Genomic DNA, 15,955 nt, shown 5'->3' with positions numbered 1-15,955 from the left:
TGAGTGTGGGCCTGCTGGCAGGTGCCCTGCACTGCTGGGGGGTGGGGGTGCTGGGAGACATGAGTGGGGGCCTGCTGGCAGGTGCCCTGCACTGCTGGGGGGTGGGGGTGCTGGGAGACATGAGTGGGGGCCTGGTGGAGGGTGCCCCTGACTGCTGGGGGGTGGGGGTTCTGGGAGACATGAGTTGGACATGAGTGGGGGCCTGCTGGCAGGTGCCCCACAGTGCTGGGGGGTGCGGGTGCTGGAAGACATGTGTGGGGGCCTGGTGGAGGGTGCCCCTGACTGCTGGGGGGTGGGGGTGCTGGGAGACATGAGTTGGACATGAGCGGGGGCCTGCTGGCAGGTGCCCCACAGTGCTGGGGGGTGGGGGTACTGGGAGACATGCGTTGTTGATCAGTAGTGCAAGGTGACATGTGGCTTGGCTGGGGGGCATGCCCATGGTGGATGGGCTGCCTGCGGGACATGAGCAGGGGTGCAGGGTAGTCCCCTGTGGTGTGGGCTGCCTGCAGGGGCCGTGGAGGGTGTAGAGGGAACACCTGGGAGGACCCACACGGCCAATTCACGTGTAGTACTCCCCTGAACCCCTGAAATACACGTACCCTGCTGAAATCGCGTGTGAGACTTCCCGCGCACCCCGAAATACATGTACCCAGGGCAATCGTGTGTGGAACTTCCCGCGCACCCCTGAAATACACATACCCAGGCCAATCGCATGTGGAACTTCCCGCACACCCCTGAAATACACGTACCCTGCTGAATTTGCGTGTGAAACTTCCCGCGCACCCCGAAATACACATACCCTGCAGGATTCACGTGTGAAACTTCACGCGCATCCAGAAATACACGTACCCAGGGCAATCGCGTGTGGGACTTCCCGCGCACCCCTGAAATACACGTACCCTGCTGAATTTGCGTGTGAAACTTCTCGCGCACCCCAAAATACATGTACCCTGCAGGATTCGCGTGTGAAACTTCACGCGCACCCCGAAATACAAGTACCCAGGGCAATCGCGTGTGGGACTTCCCGCGCACCCCTGAAATACACGTGCCCTGCTGAATTCACGTATGGAAATTCCCATGCACCTTGAGATACATGTACCCTGCTGGAATCGCGTGTGAAAATTCACGCGCACCCCGAAATACACGTACCCAGGCCAATCGCGTGTGGATCTTCCTGCGTACCCCGAAATACACGTGCCCTGATGGAATCGCGTGTGAAACTTCCCGCAAACCCCTGAAATACACGTTCCCCGCTTGGTGTTTGCTGTTTGGCAGTCCTGTAAACTGGTCCAGGGTTAGCACAGACATTTGCGATGAATTGGGGATTTTGATGGATTTTCCTTGCGCGAGGGCGTTCTTGGGGGCGTAACTGGCGCTGCTGCAGGGTCGCTGCGCCACTCTGCGCCACGGCTGGTTTTGGAGGTTAAAATCCATGAATACGCTGTGCGAAGAAATGGATTTTATCGCACATGGCTGGCGCAGTGTATCGTATGGGGACACGGTGCGCCAGCCGCGTGCGCCACTTTTGTGTGAAATTCTATGAATTACCCAGATAATGTGTTTGTGTGTTTCTTTTTGAATTTGTTAAATGTTCCTATGTTATGATATAACAATCAAACATACCCCCCCAGAGTTTTTAGGTAGTGGTACTGTTCTTCGAACATGTCCGCGAACATTAAATGAGTTCGCGGACATCAAGTACAGTAGAAGAGATTCAGTCAGTTCCATATGATATGTATATAAAGTCAAAGTCATTATTGTTAAGTTGCACTACTAAAAACCTATGAAATTCAGTGAAAAAACTTTGTTAAAGGGACATTATGGTTAAGTTGCGCTGCTAAAAACCAATGAAATTCAGTGAAAAAACTTTGTTAAAGGGACGTTATGGTTAAGTTGCGCTGCTAAAAACCAATGAAATTCAGTGAAAAAACGTTGTTAAAGGGACGTTATGGTTCCAAGTAAAACCGAAAAACCCTTGAAATTTGCCAGTTATGGTAAGCTAAGCAACCATAACTCGCTTCACTACCGTGCACTGCTAAGACTAACACCCAGGACATCAAAGATGACATCACAAATGTCATTGATGACATCACTGATGACATTGCATGTCTGGCTCACTCTTTTTTTCTTTTGCTGACATATCTAGGCCACATGGTTTTCTTCAGTAACAGTCAGAAATTTAAAAAATGATTTTATTTGTAGACGTATTCTTCAAGTAGGTTCTTACAGTAATTCCCTTAGAGTTCAGTCACATCATATGAAACATACACATACGGGAAGACACAAGCTTGAAAGACAGCAATCCTTTTTGTGCATAAAGATAATCAATAGACTTATGAGCACTTTCTGATAGTTCTGTTGGGTTTTTTATGGCTGTACTTTCCCTGTATATGGTCATATTTGTATACATTGTACTCACAGTACTTTCCTTAGGGTCCAATCACATCAAGTGATACATATACCTAGAGTAAATAGCAGCTTTGAAACAGAGCAATCATTTATTTGCATGAAAATAATCAGTTAAGTTATGAATTGTTTCTTTTACTACTTGTGCTTTTTTGCTAACTTCACTTTCCCTGTATATACCCACATTGGTATGTGTTCTTGTGTCTTTGTGTTTTGTCTACAGTAATGCAATTATGTAATACATGTGTTTTATTAGCTACTTATTACATATTTCACAGTACACAAAAATCTATTAAGAAAACAATTATCATTTCATTATTCAACATATTAACATTACGAATATTATACCTTCATCTTGTACACTGCACACAATGTTATTTTTCTGTATGAGTAGCTTAGTATACTAGATAGAACCCCATAATAGAATGCTATTTATATCAATGCATCGTTCAATGCACTAATTAGGGTATGATATTTATTGCAATGATCCTTGACACTTGTTTCGCAACATTATAATAAGAATCCCTTGTACACATATTTCATGAAAAGTACATACACATGTGATGTCATCAATGACATTTGTGATGTCATCTTTGATGTCCTGGGTGTTAGTCTTAGCAGTGCACGGTGGTGGCGCGAGTTATGGTTGCTTAGCTTACCATAACTGGCGAATTTCAAGGGTTTTTCGGTTTTACTTGGAACCATAACGTCCCTTTGACAAAGTTTTTTCACTGAATTTGAAAGGTTTTTAGCAGCGCAACTTCACCATAACGTCCCTTTAACAAAGTTTTTTCACTGAATTTCATTGGTTTTTAGCAGCGCAACTTAACCATAACGGCCCTTTAACGAAGTTTTTTCACTGAATATATATATGTATATTCGGTAAAAAAGCGTTGTTAATGGGATGTTATGGTTAAGTTGCGCTACTAAAAACCTGTGAAATTCAGTAAAAAAAACTTTGTTAAAGGGATGTTATAGTTCAGTTGCTCTACTAAAAACCTATGAAATTCAGTAAAAAAACTTTGTTAAAGGGACATTTTAGTTAAGTTGCGCTACTAAAATCCTATGAAATTCAGTAAAACAACTTTGTTAAAGGGACGTTATGGTTCCAAGTAAAACCGGAAAAAAAACCTGAAATTCGCCAGCTACGATAAGCTAATCAACCATAACTCGCGCCACCACCATGCACTGCTAAGACTAACACCCAGGACATCAAAGATGACATCACAAGTCATCTTAACCATAACGTCCCATAACATCCCTTTAACAATTTTTTTTTACTGAATATATATATATACGTATATACATCAACTTTACTCAGACTCATTCCTATGCATTCTGGTTCAAGTCTCATGCCCTACTAATCTGCTTCTCCCTGCATTAACCATATGCGCCCCAGATCACTAATTGGCAACAAGAGGGTCTGCAGACATAACTGAGTTTTAATCAGTCAAAACATTTGACTGAGCAGTCAATGTTATACATAGAAGAATCCTGTAATGCCATTTTGTTCTTCAACAAGTGATTGCCCTGATGAATTGTTTAAAACGAAATAAAGAACATGGAATATATGCCAGTGTTGAAATCTATGTAATTAATTATCCCAATATAAATGTGCAACCTTGTGTGTTAAGTGCCTAAAATCACATGAAATCACATAAAATCACAACTAAAAGGAATGAATTATTCTTTACTTAACTTATTCCGTAGCCGACTTCTTTTCTGCTCCCCAAATCACATTTTATAGGGCCCCTACACTCTTTCCCAGTACTTCAAAACCCTTTCAAAGATTCCCTTCTCGGTGACTCTTTCATTTCTCTAGTTACCTCTAGTTACCTACCAAACCCTGCTAGCAAACCTCATCCCCATTACCTTGCACCTTACAATCCCCAGGACCCATGTGTTTTCCCTACTGCATAAAATGCTTGCATTGCCATCATTTGTCATGTAATCAAATTTGACATTCACAAAAAAATCTTCTCTCCCTATACTCATATACCTATGTGTTTTGCTTCTCTCATACCCCTGCCACACACAAATGTTTCTCTGTTGGAGGTTAACCCCTGTAAGGCACTCATGGTGGTAACAGTAAAGATAGACACAAGTGATCAGAGTTAAAAGGGTGTTTATTAAACTGTATAAATGGGTGAGAAAAATGCCTAATCTAAACCATCAAATAATAATAAGGCAGTCCTAGTGGAGTCTTGTGAAATAAAGGGGCCTATATTAAAAAAATATATTGCCAATCCTTACCACTAAATTTCAAAACAGTGTGGAATAGTGTTCACAAGAAAAGAAAGAAGTGTTCAGAAATGATAAGTCAGGATGTTATGGCCAGGGTCTCCCTTCCCCACATTTTCAGCATGGCACAGGGTGGGATTCTTGAGCAGAGTACACTTCTGGGCCTCTCCAGCATGAGGCTACAGTTTGTTTCAGCGATATCAGGACCTTCGATGGTTAGTCTCTTTTCTACAAAGTGTCTTGCCTCAGAGGGCCTGATGTGTCCAAAATAACAAAACAACAAGTTCCTTGCCGTATGTACATTGGGTGATGACTCTTCACCCTTGGATCCCCCTCTTCCAGGCTCAGACCCTTCTCAAACGTTAGTCTCCCTCCGTTGGGTTCACTACAGCCTATTACAATATTTCACTTGTTTTATTCACAAGTCTTTTTAAACAATCTTTCACTGTGGACATCCCTCAGCTGTGTTAACTCTTGTCAACAAAATGTTCACACGGTTATAGCGCTTCGCCCAGTTTTGCAGGCGTCCCTCAACCATGTTCACATTTCCCAGTTACACAGTTGGGTTTGCTTTATCACAGAGCATAATTTACTTCCCTTAGCTTTACTCTTGGATGCATGTCAAAGACTTTCTATTGTACAAGGGATTTCACTCGATCCTTGTATGACCACTTTGAACTCTTGCATTGTCTCTCCTAGGGACTCCTAGGATCTGTAGTTTTAACAAACGGAGACCGGACAGAGTCTTTCGAAATGAGCGCCCACGTGGCGGCGGACCACTCTGTAGCTGGATTCACCCAGGCTTTGTTCCTTCATTCACATTATGTTGCCATTTGCAAACTTCACTCAACACAGTTCCATTTACTATCAGTTCTCCCTCCGACTCACTGGGTGTGATGAATCTCTTGGTATTTCTTGTCTCTCGAGTCAAGTAAGGTACCACAGTAGCAAGTGTCTCTCCCTGACTTGGTTATCAGTGTAGGAGGGCTCTGTGCACCGTTGACATCTGTTACACCACATGCCAGCTGTTGCTCCCGGCCTTATAATTCTTTTCAGGTAGGCTTCATGGGTCTGTGTCAAAAAGGGCAAGGGCACTTCCCTCTTGTTGTCCTTTTGGTTCTCACCACCTTTCTCCTCCTCTTAAACTGCCATCCTGTAGTAGCTGCCTTGTTGTGTGGTCTGCCTTGCTCAAAGTGTGTTCTGGTACTCCACCTTTTAACCCTGTGGGGAAGGGGAAAGGGCTGTCATATGTGTGCGGTTATTGTCAATTGCCTTGCTCTGCATGACCTTTCTGTTGGGACATGTCAGGTAAATGGCCCTGCTGCTAGTCTGTTGTCTTATGTGCTCTAAGAAAGTGTTTGTGGTGGAAAAAGGGGGTACAACCTCTGAATGTCCTATGGGATAGGATGCGGAAAAGGTGTTACAAGGAAGGGGGTATTGCGTCTCACCCATCATTGTCCCACTTCAACTCCCTGAGGACCCCCAATCCAGGTGATCCTCCCGCACTGGTCCACCCCCAGGAACTGGATCCAGTAGTGATGGCTGTGTCCTGGCCACCTGGATGACACATCCATGGGGACTAGCGGGTGAAACACATTCCTCCATGTGATAGAGCCACATTTTTTTCACATTGGAATCCAGAAAGGAAATCTACATTTCACTGGTCTTTTCCTTTTCGGTGTTCCACAGTGAAACAATAGGGTTGAAGGTCTAGAAACCATCACATGACCCAAGGGTTGGAGTCTTTGCGTTGGCTAATGCAAACTAGGTGTGAGTGATCTGTAATGAGTGTGAACTTTTGTCGTAATAAGATGGATAATAGCCCACTTGATGGCCAGATCCTCTAGTTCCAACACAGAGTAATTGTTTTCACATGGAAAAAGCTTACAACTAGAAAAAAGATGGGGTGTTCCTATCCATCGCAAACCATGGACAGGACTGCTCCTAACCTAGTAAGGGAGGTATCTGTCTGTAATGCAAACTCTTTAGAGAAGTCGACTACTTTCAGGATTGGGTTCTGGTCATAGAGAATGAGGCAGGAATCATAAATGACACTTGGCTGGACTGTCTTTTTTCTTGAGTGCCATCTTGAATGAACCTGGCTGTAAAGATTTGAATGCCAATTTGTGTTTTTCTCCTTATTATATTTTGCTCTTGCTTAATGCTCTTACAATGTTGTTCTGCCCAGGCACCAAAAGCATCTGCCATGATGACTGTGACCCTGTCCAAAGCTAGAACCACTACCATTTCATATCACATGGGTGTTCTGACTGAAGCTGTCTTGTGTCCTCCACCAAGTTGGGATGATTGTGTGGAGCAGTGGGTCGATTGAGGAAATGGTCGAGGGACGAGATGGGTTTGTTTAGTGGAGGGGTATGCCCATTTTGGGACCAATGTGAGAGAGGACGTAGGGTTTGTCCCAGAGTAGATGGTTTTAAAGCAAAAACTTGGTTTATTAGTTAAAGTATTAACTAAAGGAGCAAATGTTGGGGTGCTCTGCTAAGGACCCAATGACAAAGAGGGGTTCACGTTGCGTGCGTCATGTTTGTGATTGGGGGAGTGGCAACATTGGTGTGATGTTGTAATTTTACATGTATCCAGCGTGGTATCCTGTCATGTATTATTTTTTTCTTTTATGTTTTTGTTTGGTTTCGTAAGTAAAAAAAAGTGTTAAAAAGGGGTTTTGGGGGAACCCCCATTTCAAAAAAATAAAATAAAAAAAACATTCCCAAAAAAATAATTCAGCAAAATTGTGTTGAGAAAATGACATTCGAAAATATGCCATATGAAAAAGTCACTATAAACCATCCAGCGTAGTTAATGATAATGGGATATGTGTTACATATAGTGTTACTTTGTGTCAAGGTGATACATTTAGATGTGCACGCAGCAAGATAAATGTCAAAACTGATGATGAAATATAAATGCAATATAGGTATGGTGTGTCACAAAGCACTTAGATACTAGACAATGAGGAGCTTTAAAAAGCTCATGTGAGAAAAGAGATTTGTCATGAAGGAACTACTGTGAAGAGGATGCAGTAGTTTTAAAACATGCAAGCATCAACATACATACATGAGGGTCTTAAGGGATATATGTTGAGGCCAGTTTGGGGTAAATGGGGAAAGTTCAAATCTGTATTCTGTGTGCTTTTCATAGTGTGGCCAGGCCCTGAAGTCAGGGTTTTGCAAAGTGAACTCTGTGTGACTGGGAAAATTGGAATTGGTTGGAGCCCGAGGGAAGGCAATGAGTAGCCGTGACATTATCAGATGGTCAGTTACAGCCAGGCTGGGATTTTACGACTTGGCAGTATTGCAGAAAGGAGATGCAATATTTTTAAGTGCACAGGAACTTGCTATTTATTGGCCAGGGGAATCTGGCTGTCTGTTTGTGGCTGAGTAATAATCCTGGGGTGGAGGGACACCTACATATTGTCCGATACTTTATGGATTTAAATTATTTTCTCAGATTGTGACTAGAGGCCTTGCCTGTTGAATTGGTGGTTATTTAGATTATAGTGAAACAAAGGTGCCAGCAAGTCTGGGCAGGTGAGATTGTTATCACCAGTTCAAAGGAAACTTGTTTATTTTCTCCCTCCCCATATTGGGTGAAGTTTCGTTGCAAACTATTTGCAATCACGTCTGAGGTTAGAAGGTCCCAGGACAGATGGAACTTGCAGTGACTTATCTTTATATTTAAATGTGTCACTATGTGATGATGTCATGACCTACCATGGACAAATCCCATAAAGTGGTGTGCTGTACATATGAGCGATGATGGTAGTTAGATAAACGTGACCAATGACAATTTGGGAATTAGAGAAGATTGGATTTCATTTGTATATGCCTGACCAATCATGTGGGGATGATTTGTAATAAAATATGGAGGAGTGTTTTAACTGTTGCAAAATGTACAAAATGTGAAGTGTTCATGGTAGTCCAGTGGTGTCACGTTCTGGATCATTTATATTCATGAAAATGGACAACTAAAACAGCATTGTCAGTATGGTGCAAACTGTTGTTGCTTGTGAAACTATGAGTGACCAAATAAAAAAAAATGAAGTTTCTGAAACACCAAATAATAATCGATGGATAACGGCTAATATGGATTTCTAAAATCTGGGCTGGTGGACAGATTTCAGGAGGCCAACCTAGTTGTAATGAACAGGGTAACACTGAGAGGTTAATCAAACCCAATCAAGGAAATCGTGGGGAGTGGTCAAGGCTTAGTCTCAGGAGAGGTGAGTGGGATCAGGGGTCCACAATGAGTTCACACAGTGAAATGCACAATGATTCAGCTCAGAGAGATAGGTACAAAAATTATATATTATAGGCCACAAAGCACTCTAGGAAAATACTGTCACACAACACTCAGCTATAAAACATATTTACATTCATCATTGTGTTGTAGAAATGCATACAATAATTATGCAGTAAGGAAAAACAGGTCACAAGAATGAAGACTGTAACTTTATAAATCCAATCCCTATGTTGAATGGGGCCTTTTGCCCAAAAGCAGAAAGTTCCTTCTAGTAAAGGGGACAAAGACAGGAAGAGTTATTTATTGTGGTGGTGACAAATGTTCCAAAAGATTTCTGAAGGATTCCATAGGTAAGGAAGATACTTTTTCTATCTCTTATAACAGCTTTTAAAACAAACGTGTAAATAGCGAGAGAATGGAAAAAAGGAAGATGTATCCTAAGATGTATTATAGGGAAGACAGAGGTGGCTGTAACTACAGCTGTTACACACCACCCTTGCACCAATTTTCCGAAATGACTTGGCAGGTTGACTGGGAGTTGCTGTAGTTAGGTTTTCCTGCCATATCCAGTAGAAAATGCCCAGGAGCTGTAGATACAAGGAATTTCGGGTCAGGTCCAGGGGCTTGCTGCAAACATTTCTGAAGACGAAATGCAGCAGGCACTGATGCAGGCCTCTTCAGGACACTCTACCAGAGAGAGCAGAGATAGTTCCAGTGACAGTCACTGCACATGGGTGACAGCAGGCTTCTCTCCAATCACAAACAAAGATGGCCTTCCTGCTGGGAAGCTGAAACTTGGCAGGAAGATGACTTGTGGAATATGCTTGTGACCACCAAAGTTATGGGAAAAAATGCAAAACGTCAACATTTCTGGTGTGGTACCCACTTCAGAGATGATCAGTCCACTGGGTGGTCCAGGGCAGATTTCAAAGGCTCTAAGTTGCAGGATGTGAGAAGAAGCTGAATCTGATTGGTTCTACCAGCCAAGGGTCTAAGCAGTGACAAGAGCCTTCTCAGATCAGGTAGTCAGCAGGGTCTCACCAGGACAGTTGCTTCAGGAGTTGTCCATGGGTCTTCAGTCAGCTGCACAGCTACAAAGGATGCTTGGCCCCCGATTTATGATCTACTAGAATTTCTGCAGGACTCCTCTTATTATCCTAAATTAAGGTGAGGGATCAAACTCAAAACTCCAATATCAAGTATCTGTACCACTCACTCAGCCAGCAGTGTTCCAATCAGGGACCAGTGTGGGTTTTACTCATGCATGCACAATAGATGTTCAGGCACCACAGTCCTGGAGTGGGACCAGACAGTCCTACCCTTTTCCTATGTCCACACACAAATAGCTTGCACTAGCCAGCAAAAACAGCAGCTTTCTCAGGCGAATGCATGACAATAACAGGAATTATCTGACCTGAGAGGGCAGGATGAAGGCCAAGAAACAAAATGGACAAGCAAACAAACTTGCAACATGGTCATTTTAGGACACTAGCCACATTTAGTAGCCAAACATGGTAAACATGAATGTGCACACTAAAACAAATGCAAAAATTGTAAAAATGTAATTGCTGCCACCAGCTAGTCCTTAGAAATCCCCTGTGTTAAAGTCTAGGGTGATAAACAAGTATCCCCATGCACCACAGTGTAAGAAGCTGTGGCCAAATTTAGAAAAGTTACCAAAGATGTAAAAAGTAAAAGGCTAAAGGAAAACAGTTTCCCAGTACTGATATTTCGAAGGACTAATACGTTTCCCCATGACAAAATTATCAAAAGGCAAGGAAAGTGAAGCTAAAAGCTTCACTTCTTTGTGCAAATTCAGGACAGGTTCAAACAAAAACAAAATATTTGGGGTTCATAGAATATGTAGGGAAAGTTGCCTTGTGAAAACAAAATCAAAATATCGAGGCTGAGTACCCCAAAAGGAAATACACCGAACACGGGTTACAAAGGAACATATAAAGTACTTTATTTTATACTGAATTCAGTTACAAAAACAGAGCAAAATCAGATAGATATCGGCCCTCAGTACAACACAACAAACTCCAGCGTTGTTCAGTGTGTTCAGTGAGAGACGTTGTACATTAGAATGCATTCACTTTTTATACACTTGGTGGGCACTATGTCCAGCCCCACTTCGGGTTAATATTCCACTTAATATATCACCGATCTAGGGTTCGTGCCAAGTATCGAACAACCGCATATAACTGGTTTGCCTTTAATACATGTATCAACAAGCCTATACAATAACTGGGTATTCTAATATTTTCCATGCAGGCCTTCTCAAACATTAATACAATGTAGTTAAACAAGTGTTCTACATTCAGTATTTGTATACATTGTTTCAACATATGCTCGTGGATTAGTTTCGTTGCACGAGTAATCCTTTTACACACAGGTCAACGAAGGACAAGGTCTCAGTTCACGACCTCAACAAGTGGCCTGCAGGCAAATTACATATTAGCTATGTACAGAGGTCAAGACGGCCATGTTGTATTTTGGAATGAAATCGTCCACCATTTTAACTCACAGGGTGACTTGTGGTACCTTTCTCTGTGCTGAGAATCCCTAGGGGATAGAGTATGCAAATGTACACAGGGAGCAGGAACAATAGGTGCACTTTCAGTAGGCAACAAAAGTTCTAAAGAATTAGTTTCCTCGAGGTACCACAATCCTAAGGCAGCGACTATTAAAAACCCAAATATCATTATAAAAATACAGCAATACATTTTCGGGGCCCAGGCATTTTGTCCATTGTCCCGGTTGGTCACCACCTTATTTCCAAGTCCCAAACGAGCGGTAGCGGTAGCAGGCATTGTAGTCTTCAAACGGGTACTCCAAAGTTCGTTGCTGGCGACCTCCCGGTCGAGCGACTTCTTAGTCCTTCCACAACCCTAGCCAACAGAATCCCCTTTCTCAAATTTGGGAAAAAACAAGCCGTCGATGATCCTTTTCTTCTTCAAATGCGCAGTCGAACAGTGCCGTAAGTCTATCAGATGCACAGCAGAACCATGCCGTAGGTCTATTTTCTTGGACGTAGATTGTACCTTACTTTTCCCGGTACTGATTGATCCGGAAACAATATGTTGTCACTTCCTGCTGGAAGCAACGTGTCCGAAGCAAATGAAGGTGCCGAATTTGAAATAGCAGTTTCGGGATGCAAAACTTTTGGAGAGTGTGCAGACAAAATGCCAGCTTCCCCAAGCCTCACGGGCTCAGAGAGATTCTCCGACACACTCTCAGTGCTACTTACTGCTTTGGGATCGTTGGTTGCAGTATCAGTGAGGGGTTCTATTTCTTCTGTAACGTGTGGCACAGGGCGAGGAAGTTTCATGATGTGGGACGCGTGTATCCAGTTCTTTCTCCCAGCGACCCGCACCGCTGTCTGGGTGACCAACAGGACTTGGAATTGCCCACGCCATCGAGGTGCAAGGCAAGAGGAGCGCTCAAATGATTTGACGAGCACCCAGCTTCCAGGCCGTATGCTGTGGCCCAGGCCCTCGTATCGCACAGGTAAAGCTTCTCGTACCTGGTGATAAATCAAATTCAGGTTTTTAGTCAGATGACAACAATAATCTGAAAGTAATACATTTTCAACATTTCTAAATGAATTGCATTTAGGAAGGTTCCAAATATTGGCAGGCCTACCCATTACCACCTCAAATGGAGAGAGCCCAGTCTTAGTTTGAGGGGTTGTACGCATGGATAACAACATGATAGGTAATGCGTCCGGCCATTTTAGTTTGGTGCCAGCACAAGTCTTAGCGAGCTTGTCCTTAATGATGCCATTGTGTCTTTCTACTAGTACGGCGCTCTGAGCATGTCTGGCCGAATGGAACCATTTGTCAATTCGTAATGCCGTACATATCTGCAGAATTACAGCAGCGACAAAATGTAGACCATTGTCCGACCAGATAACTCTTGGTAGCCTGAACCGCGGGAAGTATTCCCTTAACATGATTTTTGCAATGGTCAAAGCTGTAGCATCTTTAACAGGGAAAGCCTCAACCTATTTACTAAAGGCGCAGATAACCACCAGCACATATTTCTTATTATCACATTGTTCCATTTCAATAAAGTCAAAGTGGATCACTTCGAAGGGGACAGAGGGTGGCCCAAAACTTCCCCTTGGAGTTACTGTCCCCTTTCCCACATTGTGTTGTAGGCAAATCATGCAATCCTGGATGTATCACTGGGCAATTTTTGAAATCTTGTCATTTACCCAAACTTTCTCTAACATTTTTGTCATCTTCTGGGCACATACATGTGTAGGACCATGGGCCATGATGACCATCATCATTACATACGCGTCAGGGAGTAGCCATTTCCCTTCCACTATATCCACCCAACACCTGTCATCATCAAGTTTCCCCGAGCCTTCAGCCCACCTTTTGGATTCTTCTAATGTAGCATCAGCTTGGATATCCCGTACAGACCCAACACCCTCATCCATTGCATAAGCATTTATATTCTCCCTTGAAACATACATATCCGTAAGGAGATCGGTAGCAGTTTGTCTAGCTATCTGATCAGCGAAAGCATTCCCTTTCCGTACATCATCTGTAATCTTTCGATGTGCTGCACATTTCATAACTGCTAACTGAGCAGGGAGCGCAAGCGCTGAGAGTAGTTGCACTATTAGGGAGCCATGTTGGATTTTGGTGCCATGTGAAGTTAGGAACCCTCTCTCTGACCTAAGTCTCCCAAAGTTGTGAACCACCCCAAAGGCATACTGACTATCAGTATATATATTTACTGCAAGCCCTTCGGAAAGTTCACAAGCTCGGGTTAATGCTATAATCTCTGCGGCCTGTGCAGAATTATGCGTGATTCTCTTAGTTTACACAACCGTGCTTAATGTAGTGATCGCATAAGCAGCTGTGGATGTACCATCCGGAAGTTTGAAGCAGGAGCCATCACAAAACAGCTCTCCTTGCAGATTATCCAAAGGAGTATCTTCCAAATCAATTCTACCCTTTGTCTCTTGTTCGGTCGTATACAAACAATCATGTGGCACTTCATCGCTGCAAGTCGTATCATGCGGGAAAGGTAGGAGTTCAGCCAGATTAAGAACACAACACCTCTTAATTTGAATGTGAGGAGCAAACAAGATCAATTCATATCTAGTCAACCGTGCAGAAGTGAGGTGTTGCGTTTGAGTTCGGTTCAGTAGAACATCTACAGAGTGAGGCACCATCAGGGTTAGATCATGGCCTAGGACCATTCCCTCACTCTGTTTTACAGACGCAGCAGCAGCAGCGACAGCTCACAAACATCTTGGCAAAGCGCATGCTACAGATAAAAGGGCGGAAGGAAAGTATCCGCACGGTCTATTCTTCCCTCCATGTTCTTGTGTTAATACAGCCAAAGCACATCCATCACATTCATACACAAACAACACAAAGGCCTGGGGAGCCCGAGAGCCCCAAATGGGAAAGCAGATTCAGGTAGAAACAACGCGGTTGTGTTATCTTTCACGCAGCCAAGGCATCTCATCGTGGCTGTCCTTCATCTGGCATGATAGTAGTGATAGAAAATCACAAGGATTGGCATCTTTCCTGCTGGACTGCTCCGAACTTCTATTTACTCTTGACAAAGTTAACATTCCCAGGCGGGTTGTGGCAATTCTGAACATGTATCGCAACCCCAAGGGGATTTCAGATGATTACTTTTTTTGCTTTCCGGAAATTCTGCTAAATGTAATCTCTGATTCGTCGGAAATAACAAATAGAATTGTCATGCGGGATCTAAATCTGCAGATACTACCAGCTAACAATCCCAAATATAATCTTTCATGCATGAGATGGCCCCTTCTGACTAAAGATAGAGGGGTTTGGATGTGCAATGGGTCTCTTCCTGGAGACACAACGCCTCAGATCACATGGAAAAGAGGGGCTAGCACATCAATTATTGGCTATGTGTTTGTTAATTTAGGCAAGTTTGGGGCGGCTAAGAGTTTTACGATACTCCCACAATAATATAGCGAGAATAACATATTAAATCTAGTTTGGTCAACAAATGTGAAGTCTCCAGAGAGTGGCTTGAAATACTTTCCTCAAGCAATGACTGTAAATAATGTTCAAACACGTTTAATGTGGAATTTTCGGACTTTGACATCCTTCCACCAAAACGTCGAGAGCCGTTACCATGATGGCCTAGATGCCACTGGAGGCTATACATATTTCCTTCACCTTTCTAGAGAGATTGCGCATACACGTAATAATTCCCATTACAAACCCCAACATGAATATGATACAATGGTGCAGTCAAGAAAAGCCCTATTGCGCAAAAATAAAAAGCTTATTGTTGCATCAAATTGTGTTAACAAGCATAAATTGACACATGTCCTTAACTGTCAATATAGAAACTGGCTCCGGACGCACCAAATGCATTTGTTGCAAAGGGATGGTGAATATATGCTAGGTAGAATTTTACGCAAAAACACAGCCCAATTTTGGTCAATGATCAATATTGCAAATAATTCAGCACAAAAGCCGGTTCAGCTGAATGACGTAAATGAGTGTGATTGGCTCCTGCATTTTACCAACATGTATCAGAGACCTGTGTGTGATAACATCTACACCACTCTAGATTTGTCCAATTATGCAGGACTGTTTATTGAAGAGAAGGATATTTTGTATCAAATTAAAATACTCAGTAACTCTCGAGCTCCAGGCCCCAATGGGCTCAGTAATTTTGTGTTTAAACAGAATCCCGTCCTATGGGCTAAAATGTTGTATAAAATCTTTAATCAGATAATATCTATACATACAATACCTTCCTCATGGCAATCTTCGTTGGTCGTTCCCCTCTTTAAAAGGGGGGTAGGTCAGTGGCAAGTAATTACACACCCATCTCCCTCTTGGATGCTCCGGGGAAGTTGTTTTCCAGATTCATATTGAGAGATTTCAATAAGTGGACTGTCGATTCTGGTAGAAGAGATCCACTCCAAATTGGATTAATAACTGGTATGGGCACCTGCGTAAATCTATTCGCATTAACATCAATAATTGAACATCACCACGTATAAAAACAACCATTATATATGACG

The sequence above is a fragment of the Ambystoma mexicanum genome, chromosome 3p, assembly GCF_040938575.1.
Source record: "Ambystoma mexicanum isolate Mex_15411 chromosome 3p, UKY_AmexF1_1, whole genome shotgun sequence".
Classification (NCBI taxonomy): Eukaryota; Metazoa; Chordata; class Amphibia; order Caudata; family Ambystomatidae; genus Ambystoma; species Ambystoma mexicanum.
This window is presented reverse-complemented; position numbering follows the sequence as displayed.